Source organism: Sphaerodactylus townsendi, linkage group LG03 (assembly GCF_021028975.2).
Source record: "Sphaerodactylus townsendi isolate TG3544 linkage group LG03, MPM_Stown_v2.3, whole genome shotgun sequence".
In the NCBI taxonomy this organism is placed as follows: Eukaryota; Metazoa; Chordata; class Lepidosauria; order Squamata; family Sphaerodactylidae; genus Sphaerodactylus; species Sphaerodactylus townsendi.
In genome coordinates this window covers 47,832,443-47,845,505 of record NC_059427.1, presented here as the reverse complement: position 1 = coordinate 47,845,505, position 13,063 = coordinate 47,832,443, and the positions used below count along the sequence as shown (strand labels likewise).

The window sequence follows — 13,063 nt, the reverse complement described above, 5'->3', positions numbered from 1 at the left end:
CGAAGTGCTTTGGAAAATAATTCCACAGGTCCTTAAGTAGCAAGGCAAGTTTATTACCTTCATTTTAATGATGAAAGACACATTGGATACATTTATAGGGCTCTCTGTGTGGCTCCCATCTGTGGCAGTCCATACAGAATTAGTCTAGTCAATGAATCATACAAGGACTGCAGAGAAAGAAAGTATAGATCTATATATAAAAACATCAAGAAGCTAAAAAGTAATTAAACCCATTTTGCAGTTACTATCATAATACCTGTGTGTGAAGAAGAGCACAGAGTTCCTATTTTACAGATAGATACCTGACTTTGAGAGATACCACCCCAATATTTCTCATAATGACCAGTTCACACATGGCTAAAAGCTGTTACCTCCCTCCCAACCCCAATATGCACACACAGCTCAGATGAATTTAAAGATGTGTGTGGTGTCTTGGAATAGTTTGTCTAAACACAGCACACATCGTTCAATTTACTTAATGCCCACATTGCTCTACTTCACCCAAACATCCCACAGTGCAGAATACCCTGTTCCATGATGTGATCATACATTGCTGTGGGATGTGCCAGCATATTTTAATGAGGTGGGCAGGGCTGTTCACAACTGATTTGCACATGGTCAGGAGGCGAGAAGGCAGCAAAGTGGGGGAGACCAGATGATGGACTCCTTTCCCCCTCCCCCTCTCCTTCAGGGTGGGTGGGCCACAACCAGATGACAGGCTCCTTCCCCCTCCCCCCCTGGCTGGGTGGGCCATGACCAGATTATGGGCCCCCTTCTCCTTCTCTTCCCCATAGGAAGTTCAGGTTTGAATCCAGATTGAAGTGGCCTAGAAATTGTTACTTCCATGACTACCTGCATGGCTTCATGCAACAACTTGTTTCATGTTTAGTTCTATAAAGTAGTCAGAAACAAAATTATTGCAAATGTATAGTGGTAGCTACAAATTATTAACTGAGCACAATCAAACCAGGAATTTGAAATAGATTTAATTGTAACTGGTCTTAATTATTTCAAGTAATGTGCTCATGAGCAGGAATTTTTAGGACAGTGGCTTACCAGTGTAATATGACCCACATCCTGTCATCTTGTTTTGAGTAGCCTGGTTTTAAAAAAATACAGACTAAGAGTACCTAATTTTATGTGATGCAAGAATGATGATTATTATGACTTTAGCTTGTTGCAGGTAATGTTTATAAGCTCTGGATTCCAAAACATATTTGTTTCCTCTTATATGTTTGGTGTCCAAAGGAGACATATTTTTGCTTTTGCTGGTTAGTTTCAACAGAGCAGGAAGAGATATGAACCAAAACAGAAACAGTCAGATTCCTCACAAGGGAAGTGAGGAAACATAGTTCTGCTTAGTTATTCGCATAACATGAGGAAAACCTCTTAGTACAATACTATGACCTACGCAACACTTCACCAATGTCAGGGCCTGGTTGCCCACTTAAGTGGTGAGACTAGAGTAGACATCAAGAAATTGGTGTCAGAATAGGATCCAAGAGACACACGTTCAAATCCCCCCTCTGCCACGGAAGCTTGTTATGTGACCTTGGACTAGGTACACACTCTCAGCATAGTCTACCTTAAGGGGTTATTCTGTGGATAAAATGTATGAGAGCAGAATGATATATTTTGTTCTGGATCCTCATTGGTGAGAAAGTAAATAAATATATAGATTAAAAGTCCCTTGTGCAGTGCTCCTGCAATGTGCTTGTGAGCGTCCCGTAGCAGTGAACGTAGCTATCCTAAGTACAAGAGCAAGGGACTGAGACAGACCTGTGAGTACTGAGGTTCTAGATATCTTCTAATGATATTATCCCCACTGTTTTCCTTTCTACATGTTGTGAGCCACCCGGGTCCAGTAGTCACTGAAGACTCCTTTGATGAGGAGTCAGCCAGCAGCCCTGGCTCTGACCCATAGCCGGTGGCAGAAGTGTTATGGGAAGAAGTAGCCCCTATGGGGCCAAACTCAAACCTGCAGCCAGGAACCAGCCCAGTGACCCCTCAGCCCACAGGTAGCTGTGGAAAGTCAGTTATCTACTCGCCCTCCACGTCACTAGACCCTCAGGAATTGCACAGGATAACATGCAGGGCTGTACAGGACAGGAAGTGAAGTGCTCATCTGCCAGCCCTGCACTGACTCAGAATCGACAGCAAATTGAGTGTTCACAGGAGCAAGCCGGAGGAAGCTGGCAGCTACACGGTATTAGAGGTAGTCTGAGCAGCGCTGTTTTTATAAACAGCTGGAAAGGGCATAGCTGCATGGGAGCCACACATCTAATTGTTACAGACCTTGTGTCTCCTGCCCTGAATTGTCTGTTTTGTGCTGACTTTGGCTTGATCTGAGGACTTGTGCTTTTGAATTAGCCTGGGACTTCCCACAGTGAGTTTGGGAACTTTGGGTGCTTTATTCTTGGAACTGTGTTTGTATGTGTACTGGGGAAACACAACACTACAAGGTCCACTTTCTAAACAGACATAATTTTGATTGTTCTGATTGCATTGAGTCCCAATGAGAAAGGCATTCTGTAAATGTAGATAAATATTGTCAACCACATAATGTGGCTGACCAAAGCACTGGTGATTGAATGTATCCTGGAGAAACCTGCTCTTGTTATGGAGGCAACATAACTTCTGGGAAATGCATTTTCTCCTCAGCATTTTTATATCACCTTTTTTTTTGGGGGGGGGGGGCATACTTCTCAAATTCATTGCAGTTTCCTTTTAAAAAAATAGTTGATTCACTTCTATTGTGGTCCAACACTGCCATTCAGTTACACTTTCTACCCCCTTCTAATTAATGAGAACCTGGAAATGACATGAATATCACTGTTTCTCTAGGAACTCTGATCCTCCTTCCCCTTAAAATCTTGATGTTATGCATTCCCTATTTTTCAAGAAATGAGAAGTTTCAAGTCACAGCTTTCCAAACAGCCTGGGGTCACCCATATGTCTCCCTAGACAGTGGTGGCAAACCTATGGCACTCCAGGTGTTCATGGACTACAAATCCCATCAGCCCCTGCCAGCATAGGGCCATGGGAATTGTAGTCCATGAACATCTGGAGTGCCATAGGTTTGCCACCATGGCCCTAGGACATGTGTGCTGGATAGTCTCACCCTCTTGGTGGGGATGGAAAATGCTGCCAAGCCACAGCAGACGAATGGCAACCCTGTAGGATTTTCAAGGCAAGAGATTTTCAGAGGTGGTTTGCCACTGCCTACCTCTTTTTAGCAACCATGGGCTTCCTTGAATGCCTGCCATACAAATACAAACCAGGACCAACCCTGCTTAGCTTCCAAGATCTGACAAGATCAAGCTACATCAGGTCACCCTCCCATTGCAAAGCTAATTTCAAATGCCTGTAGACAATGGTCACCCGGTACTGAATTAAATGTGAGAGGGTTCAATCAAAAGGTTGGAGAAACGCAGGTTGCAGTTTAGCATTTGTAGCATGCTCCGTCCTATACAGGCCCTTCATCCCAGAGTCTAAAATGCATGGATTAAGTGCCGTCGAGTCTCTTCCGAGCCATAACCGCACGAGGCATCAATGTCCTCCAAAACGACCTATCGTGAACAGCCTTGCAAATGGAGGGCGCCGCCTTTAAAAGCCCCGGGAGTGGAAACACGAGGCGGCCAGCAAACGCGGAGCCCCACGGCTACGCTACCTCCAGTGCCACGGCCGGCTGCGCAGGGAAACGCGTATTTGTTTTGGTAAGGTATAAAAACGACTACCCGGATTTCATCCACCCACCTGCTGGGTGCCTTTGCGAGAAGGGGTGGGGTGGGGGTAGTGCTAGGCCTGCAGCGAAATGGCTATGCTGAGCCCCTTCCCCTTGGGTGTCTTTGTGAAGGAGGAAAGGGGAACCACATGCCTGCGACGCCGGGCGTCGTCCCTCGCGTGGCGCACCGGCGACCCTCCTCCCTCCCTGCTTTTGCACCCCATGTTTCCCTCCTTCCCCCGTCCTCGCCGCCGCGCTGCAGCTGCTCCCCGCTCCCAGTGGCCGGCGGCCCCGCCCCGCCCCGCTCGGGCCCCCGGGCCGCCTGCCAGCCGAGGCCGCCTGGTTCCCCTGCGCGTGTGCCTTCCTGAGTGTGTGCGTGCAGGCAAGGCTGTGTGAGGCCGGCCGGCTGGCGGGCTGCCCTCCCCGCTCCTGCCCGGGCCCCTCCCCTTTCCCTCCCCCCGCCCCAGAAGAGGCCGAGCTGGTGTTTTTCCACTCAGCAGGATGGGTGATGCTCAGCGCTCCCTCATTAGACGGCAGACACGAGAGGTCAGGAAGAAAGCGCTTATAAATTACCCTTTCCTCCCTCGCAGCCCGCTTAGTCGCCTGGACGCTCTCCCCGGGACACGTAGCGCGGACCCTCCGACAGCTGAGAAGCTGGACGGCTACCTGGCTAGGCACGAGCTGCTGTTGCAGGTACCCCCTGCTGCCTTTTCGGGGGGTTGGCGAGAGAGAGAGAGAGAGAAAGGGGGAAGCAGGCGAGGGGGCGGCGGGTTACCTCGCACGTTTTTTCCGCGCTCCCTCCAAGCATTTAGGAACAAAGGAGGCAGGCAGGCAGGCGCGCATATGGATCTTCTCTCCTGTGGCATTGCTGAAGACGAGGAGCGGCAGCTCTGAAAAAAGGCGACGCGAATTCCCCTTGCTTGGCTAGTGGCATCCTCTCGGGCAAGGTAGGGAGGAAGAAAGCTGGGCATTAGAGGGGCTTCTTGGGCCGGGCCCCCCCCTCCCCCCAGCTGAACTCCGCCTCGGCACACACCCTGTCCCTTCCTACGGTCTCCTTTCTCGCTGGAGATGTGTGTTCGTCCTTTGCGATTTTTACCCTGAGGATGCATCGCTTGGCTGCGTTTTTTTTAGAGAGCATGGCGGAGTTGCTTTTGTCTGCACCCCCCTTTTTTTGCAGAGAAACCCCCCCCCCCCGGGTGTTTGTATGTGCCTACACCTGTGCTGTTGGCTCAGCTATAATTTCCACCTCTTTTTCTGCTATGGCCATCTGAGGCCATGTGTTAACTTTTTAATCAGAGATAACGGCTAAGTGTCATACTTGTATGGTAGTGCTTTCTGCCTGATCTAGTACATTTTCTTATGTTTCCCCGACACAAACACATATATGTAATAGGCTGCGAAACTATGTTTGAAGATGTGGTAGCCGCCTCAGAATTAGTTGGAAACCACCGGCTCATTGTTGCATAGCTGTTGCCCATTCATGTATTTTCTTAAAGGGGGGGGGGGGAATAGGAAGGGGATTAGGATCCTTTCAGAAACTTTGCTTGCATGAGCTGAATTTTAGGCACACTTCAGTGTCAATGAAGTGATTCTGATTTTGCAGCTGTGCTACTGGGATTAGAAGCTGACACTAAGGTGATGGATATCCAACTGTGTGTGACCATTGTACGGAAGCTGTTTAGAGACTTTTTGATACACCACTATCTAAATTTCCATATAAGCACAAAAAGAGGAAGCCAGTTTGCATGCATGTAAAGGATCGGCTGATAGCCAGTTAAAGACGTTGCCTTGTCTTTTCACTAACTGATAACTGAAATTATCGTCACGTATGTAATCTGTGTTTTGGCCAAGGTGTATGCGTTCTGAAACCAGATGTTCAAGATTTTATTTTTCATCCGGTTACAATCTCATCATCTACATTTGGGTGCAAGGCCCATATATTTCAAGCAGCACGTTTCCCTGCAAGCCTGTTTACGATCCATGTTAGAATTCTGAAGATAACATGGTGCAACATTCTGTGAAATGAAGAGGCAGGTGCAGTATGTAAGAAAATTCTACCTTCTTGAATCTCCCTGTGGCTTTTTGCCAAGGTTGAGAAAAAGCAGGCAAGAGAAAGGTATGGAGAAAATGTGCCGAGAAAAGGTAGTTGTGCTTAATGTGCTATTTTGGTAACCACTATAGTTTCTTTCGCCCTGGCTAGCCAGATCTTGGAAGCTAATCAGGATTGGCCCTGGTTAATACCTGACTGTTGAAGAAGATGGTCTGGGTTCTATGTCCAGAGGCAGGCAACGGCAAACTGACTCTGAATGTCCCTTGCCTTGAAAACCCCATGAGGGATCTCCATAAATTGGCTACAACCTGATGGCATTTTCCATCACCATGCTTTCTTGTTCCATCCATCAAATGGTCTCAAAGTGTTGGGCTTGCTTGCGAAATTTGAAATAAGGTTGTTCCAAGAGCCATGAAATCGGATGTGTGATTTGGAACTTAAGTGAGTTGTTGCTAGATAAGATTTTACCACTTAAAAAGAAAGAATGTATAGCAAATTGCTTCTTTAAAAACGTGTGGTCATGGATGAATAATTTTGAAAAATGAAGCCAGCCTGGGCCAGACCTCTGTGTCATTGGTAAATGAATTTGTGTATCCAGGTTTATATTTGGGATGGTCGTTGTTATGGCAGAATTGGGCTTCAGAGGAACATGGTGGAAATATTACCCTGGATTATGTTGGTTGGAAGTTGATCTTCTGTAGCAGAAAAAGGGAATGGATTGACAGCCCGGAAAACCCACCACAGCCAATGGATTGTAGTTTGTATATTAGGTGGGCTGGACATCTACTGTAATAACAATGCTTTTTGCTTAAGGAAAACAGAGAGAAAATAGGACCAAATGCAGCCCATGCTGACTTATTCCTTTCTGTACAATTAATTCACTCTCAAAATCTGTATGGGCTGCATTGTTCCTACTTTTCCATTTTTGAGGGTTATTTCATCTTCCCAAACTTGTTCAGTTTTTGTGCAATAGTTCTGTTTTGCTCTTCAAGCTTTTCCCAAAGAGCTCCCCTCTTTCTGTTTTCTTCCCAAGGCCTAAGTGTTCTTTCTTTCTTTTCCCTTTCACTCTTTGTCTCTGCACTACTCTCTAAACCGAGGGTGGAACCTTTACTGGCCCACAAAAGCCAATCTGACAAATAACATCCCATCCCGTAGGGGGCACTATGTGAGGTGAGACCAGCGTAGCAGTTCATTAAACATGGTATGTCGAGAGAAGATACAAAAAAAAAAAGAAGACATTTTTCACTTGTTGCTTGGCGACAGATTATATTGTTGGTATCTTCCAGTGTGGCAGTTTAAACAAAAGAGGCTTCAGAGAGCTGCTTATTGTATTGGGCATAAGTACATACTGATCTTGGATACAATCTAAAGAATATTTTTTATGCAAGCATACAGCGTCAGGAAGTGAACAAATATCCGGAAGTATTTGTCTGTGAGCTGGTCATAAAACGAACTGCTTTGGTTTTAGATGTGTTTGAGCAGGTTTTAGTAAAGCTGGAGCAATTTTACTAGCTGATTTACCTCTGGAGTAGACACAGAGTGAAATGAGATATTTGGTTATTAAATACCATTTCTCTGCAGTGATGAGATATATTTAGCATTTCTTTTCCCCAGCCCTCTTTTTCTTTATAGTGGGAGGAGAATGGGCTGGGTAAGAAGAGGCTAATAACTAATAAAGGAATATTTAATTGAGAAAATGATGTACATAGGAAGAAAAATGTGTGATTGGAATATTAAAAATAGATGAATAAGACACGAGTCTGTCTTTTTTCTGATGAGAGACTTTTGTACAAGTCGCTCAGGGGCTTATTCAGTGATTGCTTGCCAAATCATTTGTGGCATCTCAATTATGGCCCATTGATGTCAGGAAAGCTCAGGGTCAAAACACAGGTCACGGGAAATCTGTGATTGGATCTTCCAGGGTTTTTTTTTTTAATAAAATGAAGTGCAGGAGGGTAAGGCTGCCAGTCTGTTCATAGAGGCAACATAACCCGTTGTCCTGCATTATTTTCCCAACCCAAATTGCTTCCCAACCTGCATTTTGGTTTACGTGGTAGAGGAGACACGGAACAGTTTTGATCCCATCTCCCCATAGCCTTGATTTCCTTGCGTTACCTCCTCTAAGATTTTCTTCATTTCCTCTGAAGATGTAGAAAGTACCATAAATCGAGTCTTTCCTTGGTCAAAGTCGGTGTTCTAGAATGCCAGAGAAGGCATTGGAGCAGGCAGTGAGGACTTCTGAGACTCCAAGCTTGCTTAATCTGTGATACCTGCTCCTAGGCTCAGTCAACTAGAGGCAATATTTTTCTACAGGAGTTGGGGCAGCGTATGTATTAAAGAATGCCCTTGAGGCATAGTTGCCCTTTGGACTTGTTGCTTTCTTTCTCAAAAGATTGCCTGCCACTGTATCTGGTCGATCAGATCACCATTCTTAGAAATGGCATACAGTTCTGCCCCCAGGATAGATTGTCTTGTGGTGTTGCGGGAGAGAAGCAGTGGTCTTCCCTTCAAAAATGTTGGATCCTATGGAGCAGAAAGGATTTCTGTCAGTGTCAATTTCTGTCTTTGCCTATCTGTCAATTTCTGTCTTTGCCCATCTCCTCCTTCTGTAGCAAAGATTCCTTGCAAAAGTTGCTCTTAAGGCACAAAGGACCTTCAGGACAGTGTGAGGGGGCAGTTGGTGATAAAACCCCTTCCTTTCACAGAAATTCCCTGTGGGACATCACCCAACCAAATGTGTGGATCAATTTACTTGCTTGAGCTTTCTGTGCTTTTCCCCCTAAAACATTCTAGATATTTCTTGTGCTTGTGTTCATGTTTGCTTGTGGAATACCATGGTCTATATGATGGGATCTACAAGTTATGATATGGTGGTACGGTTGCTGTTAAAATGTTTTGTGGTGGTCAGAGCTTCACTGTGCTTCTTTAACATGTCCAATCAAATTCCTGTATGGATTACTGCATTGTGTGGTGAACTCTCACCCCGGCACCACACCCACTAATTGTTCTGTCAAAAAGCTGCTTGTCAGTTCCAGTAGAATGAGCGCACATATTTTTCTTCTGTTTGAGGTAGTGTAAATGAACATAATTGATCAAGAGGAAAATAGAGATGTGCTGCGGACAGGGTTCGTATTGCATTCTAAGGCAAAAAGAGGTTATGAAATATCTAATGATATAGATCTAGGTTTAAGTTTATGCATAACATATTAAGCAACAAATTCAGGTTGTTCACCAGAACATTATGATGCTGAAAAGGTCTACAGTCATTTTGGGAAATGCCTACAAAGTAAATAAGGAAGTTCTACACTGTTGTATAGAAATGGTTCAAAACTTATTCATCATTTGTTGCAGTGGACTGCTGCATGTCATATTGTAGATTGCAAGTAAGTTGCTGCCCATATGACTTGTGAAGTTGTGGTGTAAGATTGCTATGGCTCCTTTATTAACTTGGCAGATTTGTTGATATGATGGATTGACAATACAGCATGCAGAGCATGCAAATGTTGCATGTTCCTTGACGTGTGTTCAGCGTCTTTTGCATAGGTAACAACTTGTGATAGTCAGTTCCACTTTGAAGGACTGTGGAAAAACAAGATAAAGTAGTTTCCATGCTACAAGTATCCATATATATCTTCATGATTATCTTATTAACTTTATAATAATGTTTCAGATGTCAACAAGTTCATGCAGGAGAGTCTCTCTTCTTTTTCCTTCCAAAGTGTTTCACTGGCAGAGGCATTGATTTCAGAGAGAATTCTTCAAATGCCGCATCCCTTTAGAAAAAGCTGTCCTCCTGAAACACTTCACTGGCATGGGCAGAATGTTGAAAGGGAGAGAAAGGCAAATGACTAGGTCTAGGGAACATGTGACCTTTCAGCTAAAAGAAAGGCATCTGAATTCCATAGAGCTGTCCCCCTCATGACTACATAGGGTAGTAGAACCAGCTTCATCTTCTTTAGAGGGTGGGGAAATTAAAGTGCTTTTCTGGAATCAGCAACCATTAAAGCATCTTTTTGTACTCATCTCAGGCTTCTTGGCACAGCTAAGAAGAGCAGCAAGAAAATCTAAGATGGAGAAGCAGGAATGATGTAACAGTTGCTGATGTCACAGTTGTGTTGTCTTTTTCCTTAACTACCATTCTAACAGGGGTGGGCTGAATGGAACAAAAGGAGGGGAATGCTGGGCCATGAAGCGAGAGTTAATGTAAGACAGTGGAGAGGTGAGTTTCTAAAGGATGGAGAGGAGGAGGCAGTGGCAGGAGTTGAGAATCGTGGGCCATCCTTGATACTGTGAGAGCTGGAAGTTTAATCACTTTCTTTAATTTTATATCTGTTTTCTATTCATTTATCTTTTGGGATTTTGTGGAGTCATGACGTTTGCAAAGAACTAGAGCCTTGCCCCCTTCAGAACCCTCTTTTCATAATGTCTTTGGAACTGTTCAGTGATTTAGTACAGTACTTTGTCTGTCAGTCACCCAAATTGATTAAGCTGTGTCTTGCCTGACATCTTGTTATCATGGCTGAGCAGTGATTCAAATATGAGTCTTGCTACCTCAGGCTCTGCACCTTCACACCACTGACCACACCAGCATGGGAAATGAGCATGAACATGAAACAGGGAAATTTTTTAGTAAGAGCCACTGGCCTACATAAAAGACCTCCACAATAGCCCTGTTCTTATTCTCCAATATTCTTGACATGATATACTCTAGATAGTCATGAATTAAGTGGTTCTTGGAAGCCAAAACTTTGTGAATAAATTTTAAAGATGGCCTAGTACTCACAAGGTGAAATAGCAGGCGCACCACTCATTTTTTGTATGCTGGGATGTATTAATGGTAGATTCTTTAACCCTTAGTGCACCGTATTGATTAGAGCCTTATTGAATGATGGCAGTGAACTGCTTTGATCGCATCTCTAGGTGTTTTGTCATTCCAAACATGTTAAATCTATATGTGTTTCAAATCAGTACTAGATTGTCAAGTGTCAAAGATTGAAAAGTGAAATTTGGAGAAATCAACATGTTTGAGATGTGATATCATGCATTACTCATTGTAGATGTATTTATAAGTCAACCTTAGTGCAGTCCTAAAAAGCACTTTCCTGGGAGTAAGGCCAGTTCTGAGTAGACCTGCTTAGAATTGCTGTCATAATATATGAAAATTGATTTCTTTTTATCCTTTTGTCCTCTGTGACAACATCAATTTATTTATTTAATAGCAAATGCTTCATGTTCACAATTTATCAGTGACTATAACACGGTTGTTTTTTGTGTATCTCTACTATCCTATGTTGGTTAGGACTTTTCATCTCTGGTGTAAGCTGGTGTGAACTTTGTAGACTGTTAAGGCTTTAATATTTAATGATTCCGCTGAAGAACAAGTTTTACATAGGTTATCTTTGACATACTGGCTGGATTTTTTTAAAAAATGTGGTTACTGCTGTCATTTGAGTTTTATTTATTTAAGTTATTTAAAACATTTGTATGCCATTTTCTACCCAAATTGGGTTGCCCAAGGCCACTGCTGCCACCACCCTTGCTTTGCTGCCATCATTCTGCTTTCAAGAGGTTGAGCGCGAGCAAAGGGTTTGCAGAGGTTGTCCTGAGAGCCATGTCCCCTCAGTCTTGGGTTGGATCCTGTGTTTCATGACCACAAGGGCCACGTACATTTCTTGCATTCTCCTCCACCCAGGAGTCCTTTCCAACCCTGGGAGAGTTTATTCCCTGTGTCACAGGACCCTTATTGACTAAGCCATGCAGGTCAGTGGACTGTGGAGAGTAAGGGGAAGGTGGAAAAATCACTCCTCCCTTCCCCTTATGTCCACAGCACTTCACTGATGGAAAAGTCAGAAGGGACAGTTTTGTCCCCATTCACCTTCTGACCACAATCCCCTGACCCATGTTGCTAAACTTGGAATAAATTTTTCTGGGGTTAAATAAGCCAGCTAGGGAGAGGTGAATGTGGGAAAGATCTGCAACAGAGCCTTCTACTGATGCAATCTATTTCTCACAGTAGCCAAGAAAATTTATTCCGTAGACTACATTCAGTTGTCTAGTTTAACCATAGTTGAATTTGGTTCCTGCATGTATCTGGCTTCCCCCCCCCCCCCGCCCCCCCCATGTTGCACATAACATGATTGTTTATTTACTTGGTTTGTAGCCCATCTTTCTCACTGAGAGATGAGGCTGATTACAAAATATAGAAAACAGTTCAGTCAAACACCACAAGACATCTCATAAGCAATGAAATAACACTAGGAGTACAGAATTAGAAAACAAGTGAGAATTTGCAAACATTTGCAGAGGGTATTCCTCCTCTCTTGCTTTCTGCCGCATTCCTTATCTATCAGTCATTGCTGACTCTCCCCCCCCCCCCCCCCCCACTTCTCTAGCAATCTTTTTTTCTCCCTTTCTCCCCTTGTGTAGCAGAAGTGTTCTGGGGCTGGAATGACAGTTCCTAGGAGTGAAATCAGTACTCTGGAACTAGAATGACGGGTTACAGAGTGACAGTGCTGGGAGAAGCAAAATTGCTGGGAGAAGCAGAAGTGATCTAGAATTAGAATTAAGAATTAGATATGTAGATGCAAACACAAAGCTGTCTTAAGGCATGATTAAGGAATGGTACTTTAAGAATAATTCCAGTTAGCTGTGACGTATGAATACAGGTGTACAGTTTAACAAGTTGATTCCCCTCAAGTTAATATGCTTAACCGGGATTTAATCCTTCTTTAGGATCCTGGTAAGTGGTAGGGAAACTAATTCTGGTTAAGCCACATGTCTACATTTGTATATCATTGTAAATCAAGCTTAGTTATTGTTTTGTCTAAGGTTTTCATGGCTGGAATGAACTGGGTGTTGTGGGTTTCTGGGCTACGTTGCCATGGTCTGGTAGTTTTAGCTCCTGACATTTCGTCCGCATCAGTGGCTGGCATCTTCACAGAGCCGTGTCACAGTAAGATATCAGTTCATTCTATCACCTCAGAACTGTGTTGCCTCATTATTATTTCATTTTTCTGCATGTAAAGGACACTAGCTGCAAGTTAGTCACAGCCCACAACTTCAAACTGGCCGTCTTCCAATGAAAGATTCAGCAGGCCTTCCTGCCTTCTTCCATCCTCCCACAGCTCTGGCAGACTAGCAGGAAACCACCAACGATTTTGGCCACAAAACCCTGCATCTGTGGGACAAGAAGTTAGCTTGCAGCCTCCCATGAGCAAATCTGAAAGTTCAGATTCACTGTTATAGGCTACTGTATAGCTTTCACAGTGCTTAAACAGGCTGGTAAACAA

At 44.1% G+C, this 13,063-nt stretch overlaps 1 protein-coding gene across 4 annotated transcripts in view; it reads left to right on the top strand.

The window, feature by feature from the left end:
• The first annotated feature begins 4,215 nt into the window (after window positions 1-4,215).
• Window positions 4,216-13,063, top strand: part of SLC6A6 (solute carrier family 6 member 6) — a 65,649-nt gene continuing 56,801 nt past the window's right edge. For 3 of the 4 annotated variants that reach the window (XM_048490448.1, XM_048490449.1, XM_048490447.1), the window contains exon 1: window positions 4,216-4,417. The gene's annotated coding sequence lies outside the window, so the exon portion shown is untranslated. Of the gene's footprint in view, window positions 4,418-4,468; window positions 4,672-13,063 lie in introns of those variants that run through there. The other variant, XM_048490450.1, reaches the window with a different exon arrangement.